We start from the raw sequence: 27,958 nt of genomic DNA, 5'->3' as shown, positions 1-27,958 counted from the left end.
ACAAGCTTTCATTTCTCCGTCTTCAAATAGTCTTGGTATATCAAGTTTATAATAACACTGATCTACAGAGAGGCATATGCCCCTTATTATAGCTCTAAAAGAGAATGGTATCACCAAGGAAGCATAGCTTTTGCACTGAAATCCTCAAAGATGGGTAGTTTATTTTATTAATTTTCATTGTGAGTTTTGGTGAACAATGTGGAGGTTTACATTAGTAAATAAAGCATGACTGGGTAGTAAAATGTTAATGGGATTTTAAAATCAGAAGATCTGGGACTGAAAACCATCTGTACTTGTGCAAAAGAGTTGAAAGATATTAAGTTTTTACTGTATGATGTGTGTGACCTTGGGAAAGTCAAAATAATATCCTTGGGCATCAATTTCCTAATTTGCAAATGTTCACAGGATTTTTGTATGGATTAAAGAGATAATATAAGCAAAGCACCTTGTCAAGTGCTATGAAGTGTTATGTAAAATTATAATCATAATGTTAAAGTGAGAAATGGGCAGGCTTATTCAACTCAACAGGAATAATTTTCATTAAAGCTTCCAACATTGCACATCATACTGGAGTTCTAGCTTCAGAAATGTTGTGTTTTTATAATTCAATAAGTGGAAAATAAGAAAGGCCATACTCTTTTTTTTGGATGGGGTATCTCAGTGATTCAGATTCTTCTTGGTCTTAATAAATGTTGCAAGCAGCCCATTAGGATTAGAGCATATGGTAGTGTATTAGTCTGTTCTCACGCTGCTAATAAAGACATACTGGAGACTGGGCAATTTATAAAGGAAAGAGGTTTAATGGACTCACAGTTCCACATGGCTGGGGAGGCCTCCCATGGTGGAAGGCAAAGGAGAAGCAAAGGCACATCTTACATGGCGGCAGGCACGAGAGCTTGTGCAGGAGAACTTCCCTTTGTAAAACCGTCAGATCTTGTGAGACTTAATCACTATCATGAGAACAGCATGAGAAAGACCTGTCCCCATGATTCAGTTACCTCTCACCAGGTCCCTCCCATGACACGTGGGAATTATAGGAGCTAGAATTCAAAATGAAATTTAGGTGGGGACACAGCCAAACCATATCAGGTAGGTATACAGGTATAGAGGGAGACAAGGCCAGAAGGACTTATGAAGCCAAACTGGAAAGGCCTGGAATGCCAACCCAAAGGAGTATGGGTCTTAATTGTTGGGTACTGCAGATCTATGGGGCCATCACTTTGAGAGAGTGTTGTAGCATATAGAAAGATGACAGCAGATGTGATGAGATGATAAAAAGTCCTTCAGAGGCAAAGGATCCACAAACATATCCATCTGGAAGTATAGTTCTCCCTCAGTATCCATGGGGGATTGGTTCTAGGACCCCTGCAGACTCCAAAATCCACAGATGCACAAGTCCTTTGCATAAAATGGCATAGTATTTGCATATAACCTACCAACATTCTCTCATATACTTCAAATCATCTCTAAATTACTTATAACACCTAATACAATGTAAATACTATGTACATAGATGTTATACTGTAGTTTAAAATTGGCATTATTTTTAATTTTAAAAAATTATTACATTTGATCCATGGTTGGTTGGATCTGTAGGTTCTGCATCCTGGGTACAGAGGGCCGATGATAGCTATGAAAGCAGGAGACTGTTTGGTGTGTTCCCCAGGTGGAGGCATGGGTCTCCCAAAGTTCATACAAAGGGCACTTTGGATTCTTCTGGCTGAATTCTCACTCACAGAAGTAGATTCAACAGCAGCAGAGTCTACTTCTGTGGGTGAGAATTTGGCCAGGAGGTAGAAGCTTACCCTTGCATTCTCAGGGGATTTTATAGCCTCCTGGCCACCTGCCTGACTGTTCAGAAGACTCTGGCTCTAGCCCCACCTGCTTACCATGTGCAAGAAACTATTGCAAAACAAGCTCAGCACATCCCTGAGTCTTTAATGGAGACGCTGGGTGATGGAGTGAGGTACCTCAGCAGACTCAGGCTGTAGGTCTCTAAGTCTATTCCTGCAGGGTGCAAGAAAGTTTTGTAAGAAGGAAGACACACAATCACAGAGCACAGTGAACCGATTGAGGAAGAGGCTGGGAGCAGGGAGATTGCTGAGGACCACTGCCATGGGCTAAGCATGGAGCAGCAATGTTTTAAGTTGGAAGGTGGTAGTGGACATAGGAAGGCACAGGCAGATGGCAGAAAGAGTGTGAGAGCGAAGACCCAGTATTAACCGTAAAGGAGAAACTAGAGGGAGGAGTCAAGGATTGTGTCAGGATTTCCCACTTTAATGAGTGGGAGAATGAAAACATTATTATACAGTAATGGAAAATTGAGGGCAGTTGGACACACAGGAGTAAAGTTCGTAGGGTATGCAGAGTTAGGGAGATAGGAAACAGATTTGCAAGGTTTCCATTTAGAAGCCATAAGAAAAGTCTTGGTGGTAGAAAGTTTTCACGTTATACTACAGCGAAATAAACACTTTACTTTCATGGAAAAGTTTATTTAAATGATCCAAGGTACAATCTGAGAGAGGAAGTTCAGCAATCTGTGCTGGCTTGGCCAGTTCCCTTGCCTTCCTGTAGTCCCATGGCAAGGATACATCAGAGCACTCAACAATACTCGTTGAATGAGTCAGTGGAGCTGCCCTGGCTGGCAGACCTAGAAAGCGGCAATTTGCGTTAGGTGGAACTCATCAATTTTGAGTAGTCACTTAGCCACCATCTACACCAGTGGTGTTCAACTTTGCTGCGTGTTAAGAGTCATCTGAGGGGCTTTTAAAAAATCCTGAGGCTAGGATATAGCTCAGACCAATTAAAACCCAACCCCCTTCCCAGATGATTTTATTGCGCATCCAAGGATCAGAAACACTGCCACATCTCTTCCTTTGCAGGCAAAGTACAGTTGATGCTTATCTTAAACAACATTGTCCTCTGAAAAGTTGCCCCTGTGGAGTTCGTTTTCCAGGGCTTCTTTCCATAGAAACTTCCCACATGTGTGGCTGACTGCATCTCCAAGGTAGTATAGAAGGGTGCAGGAAATAAAGAGCAGGGAGAGGAACTGGTGAAGGAATAGTCAACGAGGGAAGAAGACAAACAGGAAAACACCATGTCATGGAAACCAAGAGAGGGGACTTCTAGGAGTGTCAGTCACTGATGTGAAATACTATGGCAATTTGGGGATGGTAAGGACTGAGAAGGAGCCAGAGAAGGTTGCAGTGAGTTTCAGTATGGGGGTGAGATTGGAAACTGGACTCCAAAGCAAGTAAGGAGTAGGACTCTGAGGACATGGAGGTAGCAAAGGTAGGCAGCGGCAACAGACAGGGTGACCACGGGCCTCACAGATGTGCTTTGATTGAGGTCCACAGAGTGTTCAAAGATTTTTAAAAAATTAGTTATCAACATTTACAAATTGGGAGGTTTTATATAAAACATAATTTCTGATTTCTCTTGAAAAACTGGGAGATCTGACAACACTAGAACTTTGTCCTCTCTTGGCACCAGAGGGAATTGGTTGTCCACCTTAGGAATGACATCCTTTCTCCCCACTTATCACACAGTCTCCATGCCCGGAAGTTATCCTTTAAACCCAGTTCACTTCTCTCACTTGCATGACCTCCCTGGCCTTGGTAGGCAAGTGAATTTGGGACTTGGGCTTGATGCAAATAGCTGTTAGGTGGTTTGTCAGAAAGGGAAAGGAGAAGTCCTGATCACCTTTGTAGGATGGCGGGGAATAGGCAGAGGGAAAGATGGAATAAAGGAAAAGCTTCTCAAGGTTAGTCTGCAACAGGAAGGACCCACAACTGGGGAAGGAGAAGAGAATGTATGAAGACATAAAGAGATTTTGGGGAGGAGAGAATGGAAAATGGAAGCCTGTTAGTGGCAGTAAAATGAGCTAATCACTGCAAGTTAGGTGGGAGAGAGCGCTGAGGTCTGAGCAATATGAAAAAGATTTGGAACAATCAGAATAGGAACTAATGAAAAGAAAAACATGGGGGCAGTTGGTGGAGGTGGAAGGAACTGAGTACTGAAGAGTACTGAGTACATAAGGATTTCAGATGACTTATTTAGAAGCAGATTTTTCTTATTTATTTGGAGACAACAATTTTAAAGTAGAAAATTTTCTAGCTTTTGTAGTCATTTTAAAACCAATCTTTTTCAAATATATAATCTCAAGGGCATTAAGGAATAAATCCCATATAAATGATTCGTACTATAATGAAGATTAATTATCATTCAATTGTATGTTGCAAAGTTTTCTGTTTCATTGTTTTTCCACTGGTAGTACAGTTTTGATTAAATCATGCAAAGGAATGGTTTAAAAACACTATTGCCAAAGTATTCAAATGTTGTGGCTCAATGCCAGTATTTGTATTTGACTGACCCCTTTCAGATGAGAGAAAAGCAATTTGTTTTTATTGAATCGAACAAATGTTTGTTTGTTTCTTAGATAATTTTTTTATTGTTGTTATTCAGGTCTGCTTATTTTTAGAGATGGAAGGCATTATATATAGCCAAAATGGTGTTGCATCAAAATTATCCTTCATCAATTTGTTTTACATCACTTATTTTTAATTGATGCTGGCAGTGCCCAGGTTTCTCCTGGGTAAATTTGTTTTGCTGATTTAAGTATTTGGAGATTGTTACATGGAGTCTGGAGAGCACTACAAATGCTAAGTCTGTAGTCGAGGAGGCTATGGTTTATAGAAAAACAGGACAGTCAAAAATTATATTGTTTTATCAAAGACTTTATAAGTTAGGGAGAAAATTGACTTTCATAGTACAAGTTTACATATCTATTTTTTTCTTCCCCTCAGAATGCTGTTACAGACTGTACCATTTAACTTGCTTCATAAGGAGAGAGATTTTTCTATGATTTACAAGGCAGTCTCATAAATAGTTAACTAAATTACATAATTTAAGGGATGTTGGGTTTGGGGATTTTGGGAGGCCAATTAGTCCATTCCATCTTTCCTCTGAGTTCTGAACCAATTGACACAGGAAACAGACACAGGAAAATAGACACTGAGACTAGAACATAGAAATAGACATAGGAATTTTATGATGACTAAAACTGAAGAATGTGGCTTTGATATGGGGCCAAAATGGGCTTCCTATTCCCCTTCCCCATAAGTTTAGTTGGTGGGATCTTCAGAGAGATGGGTTGGGCCTGCAGAGTGATATTCCTCTAGCCATCTTCTTGAAGGACTATGGCCTGACCCATACCCATTGTGCTCAGAGAACCTAAGTGAGAGGCCATTCATGGATAACAATCATGAGCCCCCTAATTCACCCAACAGAGAAAAGTGGAACAATGGATGTCAGACTCTCAGCACAACACAGAAAAATTGCTCCTCCTGTGAGAAGGAGGAACCAGGTAGTCACAGTGTCCATGTAATCTTTCTGTTAGAACAGAAGTTCTTAGCTTCTGAGCCAGCAGCAATGTGAGAATGTGAAAGGAAGTTTCCCCTTACATTCTAGGAAACTCAACTACTTACCTTCAAACTAAGTGCCAAACTAAATGTAAAGCTGCACAAAGTTTTACATTTAGACATGAATACCTTTGGGCTAAATATTCCCATTTTTATCCCTGTGATCCATTTAACGTGAATTAATGGAGAGAAGGGCAGTCACAGATAGAGTGGGAATCACCATACTGTGCTATTGTGAGTAGTGCTGCAATAAACGTACGTGTGCATGTGTCTTTATAGCAGCATGATTTATATTCCTTTGGGTATATACCCAGTAATGGGAAGGCTGGGTCAAATGGTATTTCTAGTTCTAGATCCTTGAGGAATCACCATACTGTCTTCCACATAGCAAAGACTTGGAACCAACCCAAATGTCCAACAATGATAGACTGGATTAAGAAAATGTGGCACATATACACCATGGAATACTATGCAGCCAAAAAAACCGATGAGTTCATGTCCTTTGTAGGGACATGGATGAAGCTGGAAACCATCATTCTCAGCAAACTATCACAAGGACAAAAAACCAAACACCACATGTTCTCACTCACAGGTTGGAATTGAACAATGAGAACACTTGGACACAGGAAGGGGAACATCACACACTGGGGCCTGTTGTGGGGTCGGGGGAGGGGGGAGGGAAAGCATTAGGAGATATACCTAATGTAAATGACGAGTTAATGGGTGCAGCACACCAACATGGCACATGTATATATATGTAACAAACCTGCACGTTGTGCACATGTACCCTAGAACTTAAAGTATAATAAAAAAAAAAATATATATATATATATATATATATATATATATATATATAACAATAAAGAAACTTGGCAAAAAAAAAAAAAAGAATCACCATACTGTGTGTTTATTAGCTTTTTCACATGTTGGGAGAAGATAATGTAGCAGGAGATATGGATTGTTCGCCCTTTTCTTTCCTTCCTGTTTCCCACTCTTCTACTTCTCTTCTGGCTGTAATGCTGAGGCAGGTAGCAAATCCGCTACCTTCTGGGTCCTCTAGCCCTAATTCAAAGCTCATTTCTGTGACCTAGTTATTAGGTCTTGTTATGGTGAGGCTTTTGATTCTTGCCCTGATTGAATAGCTGCCCATGATTTAAAAAAACAAAGAGGCAAAGACACTGAAAAAAAAAAAAAAACTGACGAAAAGGCCATTTTATAAACTTATCTGTTGCCAACATTTTATTTAATGAAACATGATCTGGTGGCTACACAAATACACAATATTGATTAATGATAATCAGCCAAACTCAGACTTATCCTGTGTTTCCTAGCTGGTCTCCTGGCCCCCTTCAAATCTTCTTCCACAGTCCACCAGGAAAAGCTACCAAATGATATGGAAAAGCAATCATCAAGTTCAGAATAGTGGTTACTTTGGGGTAGGTGAGTGAGTGTGGGCAGTTGTGGAATTTGGGGAAGTCTTATGGGGACATCAGAGGCACTGGTAGATTTTTTTAAATTGGGTGGTGTATTAGGCTGTTCTTGGGTTGCTATAAAGAAATACCTGAGACTGGGTAATTTATAAAGAGAAGAGGCTTAACTGACTCGTGGTTCTGCAGGCTGTCTAGGAAACATGGCTTCTGATAAGGCTTCAGGAAGCTTTTACTCATGGCAGAAGGTGAGTTGGGAGCTTCTATGTCACATGGTGAAATCAGGAGCAAGAGAGGGTGGGAGGGGAGGTGCCGCACACCTTTAAATGACCAGATCTTGTGTGAACTCAGAGCGAGAGCTTTACTTGCACCAAGGGGATGGCCCAAGCCATTCATGAGGAATCTGTTCCCATGATCCAAATCCCTCCCGCCAGGCCCCACCTCCAACACTGGAGATTAAAATTCAGTATGAGATCTGGAGGGGAGAAACGTCCAAACTATATCAGATAGTAAGTATACACGTTCATTTTACTGATACTTTTCTACATTTCACAAATATTATTTATATCTTTTACACATATTTTAAAATAAAAAAATATTTTATAATTTAAAATTATGAAAATGATTTTAGAAATAATCCAGATTGCTTTTCTTCTTGGCTCTCTGAAGCCTCTGTTCACCAGCCTCTGGAAGTATGAATTTAAAAATTTCCTTATTAATCCACATATGCCTAACATATGAGGCTCTACCAGTCAGTACTCTGGTTTGCAAGTGACAGAAATCCAACTCAAATTATTTAAGCTCTCCACCAACTCAAAGAAAAAAAGAAAAAAAGGAGAAATTGTTGACTTACATAACAAAGAAGGACAGGTGTGCAGTTAATTTTGGGTCTGGCCACACTCAGGAGCTCAACAACGTTAGTTCTCTCTTTTTTTTCTCTCAGCTATGTTTCTCTTTGCCTGCTGGCTTTGATTTCTCTTACTACAGATAACTTAATCCATCTGGCCAGGCAAGATAGTCACATGCAACTCCAGCTCACATTGTTCTTATAACTCGGGGTCCTAGAAGTAAATAAAGGATCTTTCCTGATAGCCAGGGCTAGCAACATAAGTTGTGGGGTCCCATGTTCAAAAAGCAGGAAAAAAGTGTACTAAATATACTAAACTGGAAAGTTTTTTCTTTTCTCCTGTATTCTTTTAGTTTGTCATGGAGTTTTAAAAATTTCCCATTGAATATCTATGTAAAGAAAAATTAAAAATTTAAATTATGAACATGAATCTTACCATTTATATTGTGTGGTGCCAGGTTCCAATGCAAATATAAGAGCCTTTAATTCATATATGGAATCACTGAAGTTACACAATTTATATTTGGCATATGTATTTTGTTCTTACTAGAACAGTGGAAATGATTGCAAAACTAACTTAACTGTTTATATTTCACTTCCTGATGCACTTACATCTACCAGTGCTCTTCAGCTTACTGATGAGTAAGGAAGGGGTGAAAGGGAAAGGAACTATGGGTGGCCCTTTCTCTCTTCTTCTATGCCATCATTTTCAGTGAGCTTGTCTAATAAAGAGAAGTAACACAAGTGAGAAAAGGATATGATAAAGTTATTTGTAGTTGTTTCTTAAAACTCCATTGCTTGTCTTCTGCATTGGAAGCAAGTTCTGGTTTGAATGGAAGACATGACCCTCTTGGGGCTGTCAGCACCACCATTTATTCAGTTTTAAATATAACATACTTATTTGCACTCACTTCACGTCTTGTGGTACTTCCGTGCAAAGTGAGTCCACTGGACTGCTGTGCTCACAGGGAGTCATAAATGCTATATTGCAAGTGAGGTGTGTATTTCCTTGCTCATGTGCATTCCCTATTGTCCCACTGGACATCACTTACAAAACATAAGATCCAAGCTGAAATTATTGAGAATTTCAAAATGGCAGCAGCTGAGCAGTGAACCAAGTGCAAGACTCTTCTAAGCACAGGGGCTTTGCAACTAACAGGTCGCATGCATGAAGCTGGACCTGCTGATAACCCTGATGGGGATTCTGATTGTCCCAGTTTGGGTCATGCGTCTATGCGTGATCCTTTTACTTGATCTAAGTGTATATGGAGCACTCAGATTGGCCAGGCCTGGCTCACTTGCCCACAGCTGGAGCTGAAAGCAGGGTGTTATCAGCCTCCTCAACTAGGAGGAGTAGAGGAGTGCTTCCTCAAAAAAATTAACAATGGGCAGACAACATATGTTTACTGTCAGGGGCCTTACATCTGCCCCTTCCTGCCCTTCACTTTCATTTCCTGCCGGTATTTTAATCCTCAAACATTTCACATGATTGTTTCAAGGATTCTTTTTTGATTGTTCCTCAGATAACCAGGTTCTTGTATGACTGTGCTGTTGTACATGCTGTTCCTTCTTGGAATGTATTTCCTCATCTCCTGGAAGACTAACAATTCTTTGGCACTCAGTTCAAATTCAGTTCCTCTCTGGGGTCTTCTCTGACTTCCTCAGGCATAATAGTTACTCAGACCTTAAATACTTACAGTTTTTTAATTTGTTTTTTTTTTTGAGTCACAGTATTTATTGCTTCTATTTCAAAGTATCTGTTTTCTTGTCTACTCTCTGGACCGCCCCCCACTCCCACCACCACTGGCCTTGAGAGCAGGAACTGTGTCTTATCCTTTTTAAAAATCAATGCCCAGGGTAAAGCAAATGCCTGTTACGTAACAGGTACATGTCTGTTGAATAAAGATATGAAAGGGTGTCATCAAATAGTGTTTTCAAGTTACTGTCTCTAACATTAATCCTGTATCCTAGATGAATCGCATATTTAGAATATCATTGGGAGCATCAGAGAATTTTCAGATTCTTCTTTCTCAAGCACTGGGCTGTCTTCTGATTAAACTGAAGTATTTCTTGGTTAAAACTCTGAAAGGAAACTAGTTAAATGTACAACTCAGAAAAGTAATATTTTGAATTCAAATAAATCTCCAAGAGTCTATTTCCTAAGATGAAGCACACTGTCTAAGGGCTGGTCCTTGGATACTAGATGAGATGTCAAGATGCGTACTCTCTGCAGAGGAGGTTGTTTCCCACCTTGCCCTCTAAGCAGATCAGCCTGGGCTTTTGGGTACTCAGCAGCTACACTGTCATGAATATGAGACCCGCCATATATCACTTTTTGTCTTGATGTTCTTTCTCACATAATATGCTTTTTTTTTTTTTTTTGGTATCAGTGCCGTCTAGGGGGTGTGAGAAAACACATATGAACCTGTGTTTTCCTTGAGACCCTCTTTCCAGACCTGCATAGTTAGAAGCTCCAGTCCAGCACGTGCTAACATGAAAGAACTGCTGCTCAAAATTCTGCCTTTGGAAAATGTTCTGCAGGGAAGGAGCAGCCATTGGAACTGTGGGGGCAATTTCCTTATGTGAGAAACGGGGTTAAGCTGAGAGTCTGGAAGATCTTCTGAAACTGACTATATAATTCCTGGGTTCTAATAGAAAGGATTAAAAAAATGGATCTAAGGTATGCAAGAAGAAAGAGGCAAAAAAACAGAATGACATAATAAAAATCAATCGATTAGCCATAAGATAGTGGTATATGTGTGAATTAGGCTGAAGAATGAAAACAACAAAAGGAAATATGACAATTCAGAATTGTGGAAGGGAAGAAAAAATCTTTATTGTCACAGTATCTGTTCTGCTTAGCAAAATCTTGAGCTATTTCTTTCTACTGTACTTTAGGTTTAATCTTTAAATCTTGTCTGCTTTCTGAGGAAATGAAACATACAGATCATTTTATACAGTTCTACTTAAAATGTTGTTTTCTCTGGATAAATCACACTACTAGCTGTTATTTGCAGTTTGACCTCACATTAAAGTGCAGAAAAAGCTCCACATTTTGAACTTATTTTTCAGTGCATAATGGTAAAAACAAGCTGGTAAACCCTTAAATATAAACTAAACTAAATGGAGTTTATAATTAAAAGACTGCCGAAATTTTAAAAACATAAAAATCAAGCTGGTCTTGTCTCTGCTCCCATATCTCTAGTCCTGAATACTTTTTTTTTGCTAGTTTATTGATTCATAAACTGTTCACTATCCATCATACCTATAAGAAAACTGTAAACCATGATTAATGCACCCTGTAAACATTCTATTTGATTGGTCAGGATGCTGTACCCTCACAGAAAAATTAATCACTTAAATCAATATCGAATTGAGATATATGGTTAGGATATTTTAAAAACCGCTGCCTCTAATCATTATTTGGTGATTTTTCTAGTCCTGAAAGAAGATGAATGTTGTATCAGCTAATGACATCTGATTCAGGGCATCTTGTAAATAACAGCCCCAAGGAGAGAAAGTCCACTAAAGGATGTTGTTTTAAAGGGAAAGGAATGAATATGACAAAAAAACATTCAGAGGTGCCAAAAAAAAATTGGCTGTAAATTGATAGTAATGAATGTAAAGTTTTCCTCTTACATGGCAACAATAATCTATCACCTCCCAGACCCTTCTCAGATGAAAAGCCTAATTGGCCTTGGAGGTAACTTCCACTAAATGTAGTGTCAGAATAACAGGTGGTTAGAAATGTGTTCAATAGTACACTACTTAAGTTGGTGCCCATACATTTTCAAAATTTTAAAACTTACTATTAAATAAATGATTGCGTACATTTGAATAAATCCATGGCTTATTTTTTTGAGACGGAGTTTTGCTCTGTCGCCCAGCAGTGATCTCGGTTCACTGCAACCTCTGCCTTCTGGGTTTAAGCAATTCTCCTGCCTCGTTCTCCCAAGTGGCTGGGACTACAGGCATGTGCCACCATGCCTGACTAATTTTGGTATAGTAGAGATGGGGCTTCACCATATTGGTCAGGCTGGTATCGAACTCCCAACCTTAACTGATCCGTCTGCCTCAGCCTTCCAAAGTGCTGGGATTACAGGCACGAGCTACCGTGCCTGGCCTTTTTTTCCCTTTTTTGTAAAATGGAGACACCCTAAATTCAAATACAATAAAAAAAACTCTCTATTCCTGACTTTGTGCTGTTCAGAATACCTGTCTGTATTCTTAAGTCTCCATTGACTTAAGTTGGTAATTAAAGTAAAACTCACTTTTTAACCTTTTGATACTTTATGACAATAAAAAGATAATTCTTGGGTGAAAAAAAGTTGAGTTGAACCACTGAACACTCAAAGGCTTTGTGTATCCATGTGAATGTTGAGTACATACAATCAAGTAAATATTACAACATTGTCCTACTATGATTAAATGTAGCATATACATGAACACCAGGCATGAACAAACATTTTTTACTTTCAAGTTTGGCCATCATTTAGCCTGGTGTTTATGTTTTGGAATTCTGTATTTCAAGTCATTCCTTCATTTATACAATAACACGTGAGTCCCTGCTGTGTATAAGACTATTCTTTTTCTAGAAAATATGTTTCAGAGGAGGATGAATTACCTAATTCCACTTGATTCTGAATGCAGAATACTGGTTCCCAGGTGTATTGATACTAACAGGAAAAAGGGTTCTGTGCTGTACTGATTTTGCAAAAATACCTGGTAAAAACTAAGGTAAGGTAAACATGTTTCTCTAACATATCACTTCTTAGAGCCTACAGTATGACTGGGGTACATTTTGACTCTCTAAGAAGGAGATATGGTACTTAGCATTGCCATAAGTGTTTTGAACATACGAAACTCTGCACAATGGAATCCTTGACCGTAGGATGGAGGAATGTATTACCCAAAACCAATTTTCCTATTTGTGAAGGTCATTGTCTCCGTCAGAGGAGGGTAAAACCTGAATTATGAGTGAGGAAAGGGACACCTGCCTATTAAGCCAGCACCCCTAGCCTGGACCCCAAAGTGTTTTCCCTATTCATTGGATGATACAGACAGGTATTCTGAATAGCACAAAGTCAGGAATGGAAGAGGCTGGGTGAGGTGGAAGGGGACCCTTCCTCCATGTTACAGTTTGTACTGTCCTTTCAGTTTCATAGAATTTATTCTGTAGTATTTACATTGTATCAATTTTTTATATGGACCTATCAACTGATGATTAATGCATAAAAGATGGAATGGTGAGGGCAAACCAGGGCCTGATCCTAATGGAGAAGCTGATGGCCGATTTCTTTGGTCTGAGGAGTTTGAAGAGCTGCCCCCAGAACAGTCTTCTCTTCATTCTGTGGGACTTCCATGTACCATCTACTCAGGGCTCCCTCGGCCAACCATATCACTCAGAAATACTTTGAACTGTTTTTCATTCATTGCTACCCATTTTTGTATCCCTTGCTAAGACCTCAAATGTTTTCCTATGTTTCTCCAGTATTATTTCTGCCTCCAGTGACACTATTTGTGACAGTGATTTGTGTCATAGGATTATTTCTAAGTACATCTCCCATGTTGGCCCCCAAAAGTGGCCCACCAAGGGCAGTGGTGGGAGCTGTTGGCCTCCGGTACAGTCAGTTAGTGGGTGCATTATCTGCAGAAAATTTAAAAACAGTAATAAAACCAGGTTGCTCTGCTTTTTATTGTCATCATGCTCCAGTGATTCTAAACAATGCCAGTATAAAAATATTCCTACCTTCAGGGGCAGATGCTCCCTCCCCACAAATGGCTGTCTATTAGAAACTTGGTTGGAGAAATTCAGGATACTTTATTTTTGCATTTTATGCTTTCCCTTTCTAACCTATGTCAAGGACAATTTAGTTTCTCTTACTTGGTAAAATGGAATTATTTAAAATTAGGAATCTTAGCCACACAAATCTAAACCCAGTTCGTCATTGTGTTGTGTCTCTCCTTGATTACTTTTCTGAAGGAAAAAGAACTGATGTAATAAAAAGCACTAGGCTTGAACTTCATTAAAGCTTAGGCTTTTTTTTTTGTTGTTGTTGTTCAAAGAGGCAGGGCTGGCACAGTGGCTCAGGTCTGTAATCCTAACACTTTGGGAGGCTGAAGTAGGAGGATTGCTTGAGCCAAGAGTTCGAGACCCGCCTGAGCACCATGGCAATACTGTCTCTACAAAAAAGTAAAAAATTAAAAATAAAAAAAATTAGCTTGGTGGGGTTGTGTGAACCTGTAGTCCCAGTTACTTGGGAGGCTGAAGTGGGAGGATCACTTGCACCTGGGAGTTCGAGGCTGCAGTGAGCTGTGATTGTGCCATTGCACTCCAGCTGGATGACACAGTGAAACCCCATCTCATATAAATTAATTAATTAAATAAATAAAATAGAAGAGGCAGCATTATATAGTAGGATTTACTCTCGAATGCAAAGACCTTACTGACCTAAGGCGTGGCATTAGATCTCTGGGTCTTAGTTTCCCTCTTTCAAAGTTAGGCTGATGTTCTTAAAGGTATTTAGAGAAGGAAATAGCCAGATTCTTTAACAACATGGTCAATCCAACTGATTATGCCAATTAAGGTAATTTTAAAAAATCTGGGTTGAAGGAATAATTGATTATATAGCCATTACAGCCTTGTCCATTTGCAGAAAAATAAATACGTAAGGCCTACCAATTCTCAAATACTAAACTCTTGGCATTTGAAGATGGTCTGTCAGATTTCTTAAACTCTTAAATGGGAAGTGATATCATTTGGCTGTGTCCCCACTCAAATTTCATTTTGAATTGTAGTTCCCATAATCCCCACCTGTTATGGGAGGGACCTGGTGGGAGGTAATTTAATCATGGAGGCGGTTACCCTCATACTGTTCTCATGATAGTGAGTGAGTTCTCATGAGATCTGATAGTGTTATAAGGGGCTTTCCCCTCTTTGCTTGGCACTTCACCTTCCTGCTGCCATATGAAGAAGGACATGTTGGCTTCCCCTTCTGCCATGATTGTAAGTTTCCTGAGGCTTCCCCAGCCATGGTGAACTGTGAGTCAATTAAACCTCTTTCCTTTATAAATTACCCAGTCTCGGGCATGTCTTTATTAGCAGTATGAGAAGTGACTAATACAGGAAGAGAAGGAATTCCTTTATGACTCAGAAATTATCTTGTAGACTTTAGGAGGTAAAAGCCCTCAGAAAGGCATGTTGTTGGCAGATGGTGGATGCATTATAATCAGGCTGAAATTGGATCGCCATAAAGATTTTGCTGCTCTTGCTGCCTCCGTGTTTTGCCTTATTGTTTTCTTTAAAGTTTCTCCCAGATCACTTCTCTACTTTGGAACCCTCCAGAGTATACAAAAGTATTCAGAATCCATGGTGGACATCACTGAATCTTTCTGGTTTTCGCCTGGGGAATGGAAGCTTTAGACATGGTTCCCAAGGATCCATGAATGGCAGCTGCTTTTTTTCAGTGATTGAAAAGACTGATTTTTATTCATTCATTAAAAAGGAAATTGCTTTCTTAGTCTGTGCCAACACCACTGTAGGGGCTGCAACACAACAGGGAGCAAGTTCTCTGCCTTTGAGGAACTTGCCTTCTCGTTATGGGATGGGTGTAGCAAAAAAAACAGATGGAACCAAGATGTGCAAAGGTAGTTTTTAGATTCATTTAGAGTCCTTACACAATAAACCATACCCCACCTCCCCGCCCAAACATTGAGCATAGCAATGTAAAAGTAATGTAGTTTTAGGGGTCAAAGTCCCTACAAACATTTCCAGATGTCAGTTGGACCTTATATTTTGACTTAAACTGAGCAGACTCTCTGCCTACCTTTCAGGTCAGGCCAGTCCAAATTCCCTAGGCCTGGCCTTCATCACTTTCCCTCAGTCAACATGGTCAGAAGCTTTGTTTCTTGTTCTATATCAGTGCTTCCCAAACTTGGCTATGCCTCAGAATTACATATAAAGTCACTTAAGGTACCAGTTTTAAAAATATGTATTATAAATATATATGTGTTATGTATTTAAATAATATACATATTATTAATTTTTTAGGCATATGAATTGGAATTTCTAGGGATGAGGGACCGGGGATCTGTATTAGCCACAGTGCTCCAGGTGATTCTGATTAAGCCAGCTGGCTTTCTTTTTCTTTTTCTTTCTTTTTTTTCTTTTTTTTGAGATGGAGTCTCGCTATGTTGCCAGGCTGGAGTACAGTGGCACAATCTTGGCTCACTGAAACCTCTGCCTCCCGGGCTCAAGCAGTTCTCCTGCCTCAGCTTCCCAAGTAGCTGGGACTAAAGGCACACATTACCATGCCCAGCTAATTTTTTTTGTATTTTTAGTAGAGACGGAGTTTCACCATGTTAGCCAGGATGGACTCAATCTCCTGACCTCGTGATCCGCCCGCCTTGGCCTCCCAAAGTGCTGGGATTACAGGTGTGAGCCACCACGCCTGGCTGGCTTTATTTTTCAAACCAGAATTTAGGAGCCAGTCACTACCAGATTAGTTTTTTTAATGCAAGGATTCCTTCAATATTCTCTTCTGAATGCTCAGGACTTTACTATGCTGTAAGGGATGGGGTATTTGAGGAGTCTCCCTACTCTTCTAATGCCATCTCTCATTGCTTCATTACTGGTGCCCTCTGCTTCAGGAAAACCCACTTGCTGACTTTTTTTGGATGCCATCTGCCTTCCTGCTTTCAGAAAGTCTTCTTCATGCCTTTCCTCACATCCTCAACACCCTCTTCCCTCTTCTCTAGTCTCATCCATTTTTCAAGACCCACTCAAGTCCGACCTCTGAAATGATAACCTTGTCACCCTGCCAACCTGCATATCATTATTTTTGGATTCCCCTAACTTTTATCCTTTGAGTCACTCACTTGTCATTATGTCATAGAAATTTGTGATCATGAGTTTTAGTTCAACCTTGGGAAGGCTTCTAGGTGACATACATACAGCATATCATTTATAGCATATCATTAATGATAAAGGAGTAAAGAACATTTATCAATACTCTTTAGAAATGAATGCTTCTATTTTGTATTTCAAAAGGCATTTTATAAATTTTGCAAAGGCATGCACTATCCCTGTCTTATTCACTAGAACTGTCTATAATTATTTGTTGAACTAATTTAGGAAAAATCCTGTATTATTGTTTCAAAGTCTTTGGGGTTGCTTTTTGTTAATTTTTTGGTGCCTGCCATAATGAGAGTTTGAAGCTTTTCTTTCCACTCTTGTGTCATTGTTATTTCTTTTTTAGCACCTGGCAGGAGTTTAAGCTGCCCACTTGACTGTATGCCTAGTTCCTGTCCCAGAATGATGCTGTTTATCATGACTTCAGAAGGTACGGAGAGTAACCTAAATTATCCTGTTATTAAAGTAATAGGTAAACCTAGAGGGTACTCCACAATGAACATTCCATTAGCTCAAAAAACCCACTGTGCTCCATAAAACTGATCTTGTTGGCTATCTGGGCTTGTTTATTGTTACGGGATTTAAGGCAACTTTGAAGATCTGACTTGACTCACTAGAGAAATCTCTGTTTTATATTCTTTCCAAGTACACTAACTTAAGTTCTTCTGATTTTAATTTTGTTCATGCCTTGTACTCTATCTTCGTTGGATTTGATCTTTCTGATAACTATCAGAAAAGCCCTGGGTATATTTGAAAGCAGACATTCCATCAATTCTCACAGTAATTTGCATAAGAAAAAAAAACACTTGGGAAAGCAGTAGCCTATACATACCTGGATTTAGAAGGCATCTTTTGCGGTCAACTTTGTAGTTCTAAGTATTCTTCTGTTATACACATACCTTGTGTGAATGGCAGCCAGACTTTGCTTACTTTGGTGTGCATATTTACTGGAAGCAGAAAAGCAGTTTCTTGACATACGTTGCCTGTTTGCTAAACTACACAATGACCACAGTTCGATTCCACATGGACCCTTGAGATTCAGGCTGGTTTATGCAGAGCTGAAAGCATAGACCCTGATATTTTACCTGACAGCAACTGAAGGTATCATTCATTAATTTATTCAATATTTATTTATGGGGTGGCTTTTCTAGGTCAGATACCATGGCAGGACCTATGATGCAAAGATGAACTAGACAGGTACATCTTTGTCTCAAAGGAGTTATAGTTTATTCACATAGACATTAAGCAGGGGATTATACTAGTAATAATTTAGTTACTCTTGTGATAGTGATATGAAGTAAAAATCTAGTGCATAATGAGAGAATATAATAAGAAGCCCCAACCTCATCGGAGATGGTGAGTTCCAGGGAGGAATGAGAGTGGGAAGTGTTCAGAACGGCTTCCCAGAATGGGTGTTATTTACTCTAGGGGTTGGAAAATAAGTGGGAAATAGCAAGGCAGAGAGCGGAATTAGCACCTCCACAAATATGAAAATAATGAATGCTTAGAAAACCTACATTGTTATGACAAAATCTGAGTTATGCTTATCTAATCCTATATTTGTTCTGTCACTGATACTAAGTGAGAAGGACTGTATGATCTGTAAAATCTGTTTAACCTGGTTAGAATAAATTATGAAGAACTTGAGTGGTGTTAAGGAAACTTTGAAGGTCAGGAGATGAGGCAGAGATTATAAATGTTTGCAAGAAAAAACTTCCTGTTATAGATATCCCATGAGGATTCTAACCCATTCCAAACAGAATTATTTACACTAAACAAATGAGTTTTTTTGGATATATTTGTTGACATATGTGGATTATAATATAATTTAGCACTATAGATCAAATTGAACCTAATATATTACCAACTATAAGAAAATACTTAGCATTTTGGGTGTTTAATAATGTAACTATTGTGTTCTCTATATGTCTAAAATAATACAAGAAAGAAAAACAGAAAGAAGGAAAGTCAGATACAAAGGAGAGTCAGAAGGAAAGAAATAAGCAAGATGGGTACATTTAACATTTTATGAAAAATGTGTTTTAAATCAAGTAACATCATTTTTTAATTCTCCCACTGAAAAATGCTCATAAGGACTGGAATCCTTTTTACATTTTACATTTTTACATTGACAAGAACAATAAACATATGTTAACTGGAAAATAATGTATAATTTTCTCTATCCCTCACTTTGTAGCTACTAGTCCTTTAGGTGAATCCAAAATACAGTTCCTATGTAAAATTCACTTGTGTTCCCTCTCAATTATGGATGCTTTACCCGTTTTAAGGGCCAAGAGAGAGAAAAGGAAAATAGTGTTGTAGTTGCAGTCAACTGTCGGCTAGAGCTGCAGTCATCTGAGCTAACTACTTTACTTATGTTATTGAACTTAATTATAATGGCAACTTCTTTTTTTACATGTGGGAAAACCAAAGGTCAGAGAGATTAACTAATTTGCTGAACATTTGAGCTAGAATTCAAATGCAGTCCAAAGCCCATTTTATATCTTCTAAATTAAAGAAAAAATGTTTTTCCCCCTAGAGAAAGAATGCCTGATTTTCTTTATTATTTGGGATTAGTGGCTGTCTATAAAATTCTGAAAGGTCTCATAAAGGTAAACTTACATCTGGTGTGTGGTTCAAAGAGAATTTTCTTAACTAGACGGTAAAATATTCCTTCAAAGGGCTGAGCATAGAAACATTGCTAATGACTCTGTTCACATTTCCTCTTAAATTTTTATTTTTCATTATAATTATAAATATGCTTATTCTAGAAAATTAGAAATACATACGTGCACGAAGAAATAAAATCTCAACATGCCAAAGATAACCATTAAAAAAATTGATAACATTTTCTCCTATCCTATTTCCTTTGAATATCTATTTCCAAAGATGTATTAGATACTAAATGTAAAATTTTGTATCATCTTTCACTTAATACTGTAAGGCTTTTTATCTATTGCTAGAAACTGTTTATAAATATAACTTTTAATATGTGCATATTGTTTCATTGCATAGCTTAGAAATATGGGAAATATTCACTTTATAAATCAATTATTATGACATGTTTAGAACTATTAATGGAAATATAAAGTATAATTAGATTTAATATTTTCTTTGAGTGAAACCCTTCTAAAAATAATTAACTTGTTTCAGATTAGGTCATTTGCCAAATGGGTTGAATTTGCAGCAAACCTTCTCAGTCAGGCTGTGTATCTTTCATCCACATTTTTGGAGAAAATTTTGACTTTCAATTCTTTAAACTTTACTGTGATTTGGGACAAGGCATTGCTTATTTTTTCTGCTTCTTAAGATATATTGGGTAGCAATACTTCTTATTTTTTGCTTTTTGCTTACATAAAGCAAATAATTCAGCAATTATAGTAATAGAAAATAACAAGCATATCCCTTTTCTTGACTTTTAATCAGCAAATATTTTTTCCAGGAAAACCTGAAGCATTAAGATCCATTTCATGTATATAGTTCTACCTGTAGTCTGACATTTCCTTAACTGGCAACTGAGTAAAAGCATGGATTCTAGAATTAGATAGTCTGGTTCTGCCATCTAGGCATTGTGTGAATTTGAGCAAGTTACTCAAACTCTGACCTTATTTCCTTGCCTGTAATGTGAGCATAACAACCATTAGCTACCTCCAAGGGATACTGTGAGGATTAAATAGATTAATAAATACAAAGGATTTCAAATAGCACCTGGTATTCTGTAAATGCACAATAAATATCAACTATCATTATTGTATGATGCCCTTATCTTTCATTTGGTAATGAAAATTTTGTTATGCTGATCTTTGGTTAAAACACACCATTTTCAGATTAAAGCCTGAGCCAGTCTGTAATGCCTTTGAGGGCACAGAATCTATATCCCTCGGATAGGCTATTCATTGTTTAGCTCAGTACTTGGTGTTGGGTGTCTATTTCTAGATGTTTCTTACTGAGATTACTCTTTGGCCGAGTTGCTAATTTGATTATCTACAATATGATTTGAGCATCTGGGACTCACTGTAATGGTGCAGAGACATCCCTTGAGTAATGGAGCTGATTCTGAAGCAGAACTGATTCTCCAGCAAAACTTCTGCCTGGCCCTATCTCCACCTGAGGGGAAAGAAGAAAACATGAACTGAGGACAATGATTATGCTAGTCTGGTTGGGGTAAAGGCTTTGTTATGGGGAAGGTGGGATATGGATTGGGACTAGATGATAGAGGACCTTGACTGCATGGGCAAAGCCACTGGATTCTGTTCTTTACAGTATGGAGAAAAATAAGGGAAAAGAGGGGCATCTTTCCGTAGGACCCAGAGTCTGAGTCCAGTCTGTTTATATTCACAAGTCCCCTGATTCTTGGGGGCAGATAGTTCTTCCACAATCCTCAAATGATCATATGCAGATGGCAGCCTCCTTTGCTCCTGTAGTGTTGGCCTTGGCCCCCAGTGATTTTTTGTAAAATTTCTGTTCTTTAGGAGCCCCCGAAATTGAGATTTGACTGTTATAGATACATGATTATGTGGATGATCATTATTTAACCCTTTAACGATAGCAAAATTTTATTTTTATGAGTAGTTATTTGCTAGGCTATACATACTACATACACATGCAAAACAGATGCTCTATATTTTCTAAGTACTGTAGTCAGAATCCCTGAGAGTTGTGCCTAGCAGTAAGTGGCCATAGTAGTCCAAAAGGTTAATTATTTTATCAGCTAAAGAAGTTCTCAAGCATCTTCCAGAACAGAAATATCTACGTAACAATCTTGCTGGATAATGACGGGAAACATTTCCATTAATAATACAGTGTGGGAACCGGGACGCAATTGAAATGAGGTTAAAGGATAAGGACAAAATGCCAGAAGGACGTAGTTAATCGAAAGGGTATCTAATTTTTATTGTGTTTGCAACAAATTCTGTGGAGATTTTATAAACCACCTCAGACAGAAAATGGCAGAAATTAATTATATCCAGCTCTGTATTTTCACAATTTGTTCATGCCCTCATTTTAGCCCTTCCACATCATGTTATAATTTCATATCATGTCAATCAAGTTATATCTATCTTCCCTACTAGATTGCTGATCCTTTGCCTTGGAGATGGGCCACTTATTTTGTGGTCTCCAGCACCTGACATAGTCATGACACATGGTAAGTACTAAAATGCCTGATTCTTGATGTATTTATGAGAATCTGTACTTATGAAAGTCGATATAAAATAATAGATGTTTCCCACCAGTCAGTGGTGGCAGCAGCTTAAAAGAAAACAATGCTCATTACAGAGAGTCTGCTTTGGAAACCAAGTATTCCACAGGGGCATAGTCAGCAATGATGGGGGCTGAAACTGACATGTGATCTATTCTCTGTGACTAAGAAGTAGATCTACTAGGTTACATCCACAAATTACGCCATGTGTCATTTTTGGTGAAAAGTAGGTATAAATGACATAAGAACCTGATGCAGGCTTAGGAGTGGATCAGGACTGCTCTTCCAGTGGAGACTGATTGAGTTCCTTCACAGATAGCAAAGAGGCAGCAGTTGGAGTAGAAATCGGCTGCAGCTTTGTCCCATGTCCAGAATTCCTGGGGTCCCTAGAACTACTAAATACAGAGTAGCGCTCTGCTTTTACTGGACTGGGGTTGGTCTGGGAAGCCCACGTGAAAACACTCCCCCAGGAGTGCTTGCCTCAGCTCGTTCCTGTCATTCCACACATACTCTCTGACTCAGACAGTCTTTGGGTCCTGCCCTGCTCCATGGCGTGAGAATACATGTCCTGCCTACAGTTGTGCCCTGGGGTTAGGTATAGAAAACCTGTTGCAGGCAATGATAGGCAAAGGAAAGGGAACTAATCATTACAGCATGCTCTAACAGACCCAAACTGAGATTCACTCAAATTTTGTTCACCATTTCCATCTTCACCACCAGCTCTAGTCTCATCCACCATCTCCTATATGTTAATGGTGCTTGCTATGTGCTTAGGTGCTGTGTGATGTTCTTTATGGAGATTGCTGCATTGAATCCCGACAGGGACCTTGTGAAGGAGAGGGACCCCATACCTTTAGGATCTTGGCAAAATTGGTCATTATGAGTCCAGAGAGCAAGTGTTCTACCAAAGAATAAAAAATTAGGCTGGGCATGGTGGCTCATGCCTGTAATCCCAGCACTTTGGGAGGCTGAGGCAGGTGGATCACTTGAAGCTAGGAGTTTGAGACCAGCCTGGCCATCATGGTGAAACCCTGTCTCTACTAAAAATACAAAAATTAGCAGGGTGTGATAGCACATACCTGTAATCCCAGCTACTTGGGAGGCTGAGGGACGAGAATCTCTTGAACCTGGAGGCAGAGGTTGCAGTGAGCCGTAATTAAACCACTGCACTCCAGCCTGGGCCACAGAGTGAGACTCTGTCTCAAAAAAAAAAATTAATTAATTAAAAAAACAATCTAGAATGGCCTGTTCTTTGTACAGCTGGATGCTGATGGCAGAATGCACTTTTGAAGCTCACTTGAGGTTATAGAAAGCAATATAGCACATATACACCATGGAATACTATGCAGCCATAAAAAATGATGAGTTTATGTCCTTTGTAGGGACATGGATGAAGCTGGAAACCATCATTCTCAGCAAACTATCGCAGGGACAAAAAACCAAACACCACATGTTCTCACTCATGGGTGGGAATTGAACAATGAGAACACGTGGACACAGGGAGGGGAACATTACACACTGGGGCCTGTTGTGGGGAGTTGAGGGGGGGAAGGGATAGCATTAGGAGATATACCTAATGCTAAATGACGAGTTGGTGGGTGCAGCACACCAACACGGCACATGTATACATATGTAACAAACCTGCACGTTGTGCACATGTATCCTAAAACTTAAAGTATAATAATAATTAAAAAAAAAAAAAAGAAAGCAATATAGCAGTAAGGGACATTTAAGCAGGAGAAAAATCTTATGATTTATGTGTTTTCCTCTTTTCATTTAAAAAGTGCAGCTGCTGATCAGGATAAAAACCACACAAGCAAACTCTGGTCTGAAATATCATTTTACTTCAGTCTCTTTAGTGTTATGCAGTGTGGTTGCAAGATATGCTGAAATGGAAATTTAATGCTACTGTATCCTGAGATGTATTTACGTGGTATTTTTGTAGTCTGTGCATGTACCTTCTGCTTATTACCAAATAAGCTGTATATTCATTGTTGTTGGTTCAGTCTAAGACTGACATATTGACATTGAAAAGATGAAGCAAGATTATATCTCAGAGTAAAAACATGCAGGGAAGAAAATGGAAACTCAGGAGTAAATACTGATATCTGTGAATAAAGAAGCAATTTTCAGTTTGCTTTACATGATTCTTAAGGAACCTATCATGTTTATATCTGTGTATGTTATTTCTCACTACAAAACTAGTGAATGCTTGTTTAATACCTTCAGATGAAGGTGTGGTTTTAGTGAGGACTTGATTCTTCCAGAAAAGCAAAGAATAATAAGAAAAAAACTCAAACAAACAAATGCATCAAATGACTGCCTGTATTGATTGCAAATAGCTTTTTTCCTCAAAAGAAGGTTTCTGGTTGTTGCAAACCTAGTGTCAAAGGAGTGATTTGTTCAGAGCTCTCATTTGTGGAAGTTGCCTCTAAATTATAGGCTAAAGATATGTCAGGACATGAATAGAAATATTCTCTTTCTGAGAAACACATATTTATGTTCCATGTGTGATTTGAAACATGCCTATTTGCCCCATAGGTTCTTAATTTTCCTCCATTAACCTCTTTAACTTTTTGTTTCAGATTTACAAAGAAATGAAGTAGAACTGAATTTTATATGAAAATGGTGGGAATTTCTCTCTTTCTTTTTCGGAGTTGAAAGATTTTTTTTCCCAGAGAGATTTGCTGCCACCTGTATCTTTGGGCTTCACATAGCTGATAAACAGCTCATGGATTATACAAACATAACTGCATTTCCATTACCTACCCTCGACAAATTACAGCCTGCCAATAGAACTGCCATAGCAGAGAGCAGGCATTTGGTTTTAAACTGTCTTCTTTTTCTTAAATCCTTAAAACAAGACCATGATTCTTCATATTCAGTGGAAATAGAAAATGCTCAGGCTCAATGCACACAAGGAAATTGCAACCTTGCTCTCTCCCTCCCCGCCGCCTTTCGTTTGAAAGCGACTCTTTACTGCATTGCAGTCCTGCAGAGCTCTCAGGGAGCCAGAACCACAGGCTGTGGGTGGAACTGCACGACGAGCCCAGCCGCCTCTTTTCTAGGCAAACCACAGATTCTCGCTGGAGGTCATCTTTTACATTGTATTTCGATTTTATAGAGCCGCTTTCGATAAAGAGAATACAGACACATTGCTGAGATGTGTGCAGCATGACAGTTTTATAAAAAGAAAAGAAAAATCCAAAGGTTATTCAGTTACCTACCAGTCTCATTCAATGCTGCGTTTTGGAAGAGGTGGTGGGAGAAAGAAAAGTTTTCATTTCAATGTGTGATGGTAGATATGAGAAGCTGTTTTGGCCTGATTAATTTGGTAATTTTTCTTGAAGAAAATATTTAATAAAAGAGAATGTGTTAGCTATTCTGCTCCCTTTCTTCCTCTCAAAATTTAATTTTTATTATGAAATAATATCAGATTTTGAAATAAATTTACCTGGTCTGTTTTTGACAATGTGCATTAGTAAGATATTCTTCCATTCTGCTTGGGTTTTTAGGATTGTGGAGTGGGCTCTTTCTCCATTTGGACCCCAGAGGGAAGCCTAATCTCATATTTTCCAGGCTATTGAAGGAGGAGAGGCTTGTCCTGGTTAGGGGGAAGTTTCCCTGGATTGGCCTCTCCTGCACCCATGTCACCTAGGCAGCCCAGCAAACCCTTCTCACCTGGGTGAGGGTGTATGACTGAAGGGCCCCCTTCAGTGGGGCTGTGCAAAGAAGGATCCATTGCCTAGGGGCTGGGACCTTAGTTAAGGCCCTTTACTCTCTGAGCCTCAGTTTCCTAGACTAAATAATCTGGATGTTAAATATTAACCCACTTATCACCCAAAGGTTATTGTGAAAGTTAAAAGCATGTGGGACAATGCACGTGAAATACCTTCTGTCACAGAAAGATCTCATCAAATAGCATTTTTTGAGTTACTTTTGCTGTTATTTGAGGAAATGAATGTGTCTCTCCTTACCCTCCTGAATATATGTGAACCTCTTATGTAGGCTGGCTCTGCATTCTGAAATTCTTCTTTCTAGCAGGTATCAGAAGGATAAATAAAATATGTGGTTTGTTGTCTGTCTTGCCTGCTAGGTGTTAACTGTAGGAGGTGAAGCACTGCATCATTTTGCTTAGCAGAATGGTTTTCTTGTAGCTCAATGCCAAGCACATGCTAGGCATTCAGCAAGTATTTGTGGAGTGAACTCAGAAAGTTCGTGAATCTACCTGCTGAGTGTAAGGATGCCTTCTGTTTTGTTCCTCCACTTTCCCTTTTCTGTAAAGGCTGCCTTACCTTTACTACAGTAAGGGACTGTGAAGATGTACAGATATTTTGGGCAAGTTTGAGATATTGTCTGAAATAGTCTAATGATTTTATATTTCACCACAATATTCCCCAGTTCCACTATGGTTTGATTTTCTTAGCACCTACTTTCCTTTTAGGAAAGCAGGCCAAATATCTTTAGTAAATCATGTGATTTTAAAAAAATGCTTCAAGGAATTAAATAATTGAGTGTTTTTATACTTGTTCATTGAAACTAGACCTCTGGCTAAAAATACTTGTTTCCTTACTGACTTCTCATCTGAAGCTAGTTCAAGTGAAGCCTAGATTGTTTTTTGAAGGTTACAGTTGAACTTCTGGGGACCTGTGTAATAGACTGTGGTCTATAAGTGTAGTACATTAATGATTTGACGGATTTAAAGAGCAATTGTTTTCGCTAATATGTGATTATGTTGAAATCTTAATAAAGTATACAACTCTTACGAACTGTGGAACTGCTGTAATGTTTTGAAAGTTGTTTCTTATTCTGTGTTTCACTGACTGTGTGATACTGCAGAGAGCTTTGTGAGCTTTATATTTGGATATTTAAAACTCAGATAATATGTAACACTTTTTAGCTGCCCGTTTGAAGGGCTATAGAGTGAAAAAGCCATGATGATACTTTGCCACTTTATTGCAAATGTTAAATGTAGCCAAATGAATGACATCTCCTTTGTAGCACCCAGAAACAAGGCTGGGTAGGGTAACATTCTGCGTTGAAGGATGGTTAATGGGTTGGCTGATAACCTGGGCCCCTCCAGGCACAGGGTGAACCCCACTGTTAGTGTGGTCCCCACTGTTAGTGTGGTCCCCACTGTTAGTGTGGTCACTCCATCCAGAGACCAGGAAGGATTATGAACATCAGGAGAGTTTCTTTAACTCAGGTTTAAGCCAATAAAGGTATTAATTGAGAATGATTGAATGTATACTGTGGAATATGAGTTGCATAGACTTTATTTTACTGTTGGCTTAAGTGCGATCATATTAAACAAAAATACCAAATGGTATACCAGTGCACTTAGCTATTCATTCCTGGCTCTTCCTGATAAGAAATTGATGCCTAATAATTTTGTATCTCTAACGATGATGCGAATTATTTCTGTTCTGTTCTGGTTCCAATTTCTCCTGTTTGGTAGTTCAGCTTCTCCACATCTTCTTCTCTCTGTGGCATTCTGTTCTTTTTCCATTCATTTGTGCTGGAATCAGAATCGTCTTGTTATTAGAACTCTTTTCACTAATTGCAGAGAATTTTCATCGTCTGTATCAGCAGTTACCCTAAGTCTAGATTTGATCTCTTGTGACTTCGTCATCTGTATTGCTTCCATGGGTTACTTCCTCTAATATACCACAAAGTGTTTGTACCCATTATTATTTGAATATAACTTTTCTAACTATTTTTCCCAATTCTTCATTTTTTCCACTTCCATTTGAGTCATTCCCTTGTTTACCTTTGTGCTAAAGTGGAGAGGGGTTTATGGATTCTTAAGCTTTTTGGTAGGAAGAGTAATTTCTACATTGGGTTTGAGCTGACAGTGGGTTTCTTCATTGGGCAGACATGTAGATACCATTACACTTTGGCATAATTAGGTTTCATTATTTATTAAGGGATTATATAACATGTCTGCTGGTCACAAAAGCTTCAAAAATCTCATGAGTCAAGATATACATATTCATTCTGTATGTAATATTTCCATGGAAATAATGAACATAGGTAAGTTCAATATTTTGCTATGTCCATGAATACAGATTTTTCACAAAGTGTGGTTTTTAAAATGCTTTACTATTTTGGAGAATTCTGTTCAAGAAATAACTGCTTTCTCTGCCTTTCTGT

The 27,958-nt window shown here is 38.7% G+C and overlaps 1 long non-coding RNA gene across 1 annotated transcript in view; it reads left to right on the top strand.

Moving 5' to 3' along the window:
• The first annotated feature begins 16,951 nt into the window (after window positions 1–16,951).
• The window catches only part of LOC129060012 (uncharacterized), a 162,187-nt gene continuing 151,180 nt past the window's right edge, over window positions 16,952–27,958 (top strand). The window contains exons 1-2 of the long non-coding RNA XR_008526319.1: window positions 16,952–17,035; window positions 21,678–21,751. This is a non-coding gene — a long non-coding RNA (uncharacterized LOC129060012). The remainder of the gene's footprint in view (window positions 17,036–21,677; window positions 21,752–27,958) is intronic.

The sequence above is a fragment of the Pongo abelii genome, chromosome 5, assembly GCF_028885655.2.
Source record: "Pongo abelii isolate AG06213 chromosome 5, NHGRI_mPonAbe1-v2.0_pri, whole genome shotgun sequence".
Classification (NCBI taxonomy): Eukaryota; Metazoa; Chordata; class Mammalia; order Primates; family Hominidae; genus Pongo; species Pongo abelii.
Note: the sequence above shows the minus strand (reverse complement) of the source record. Positions and strands in the feature narration are given on the sequence as shown.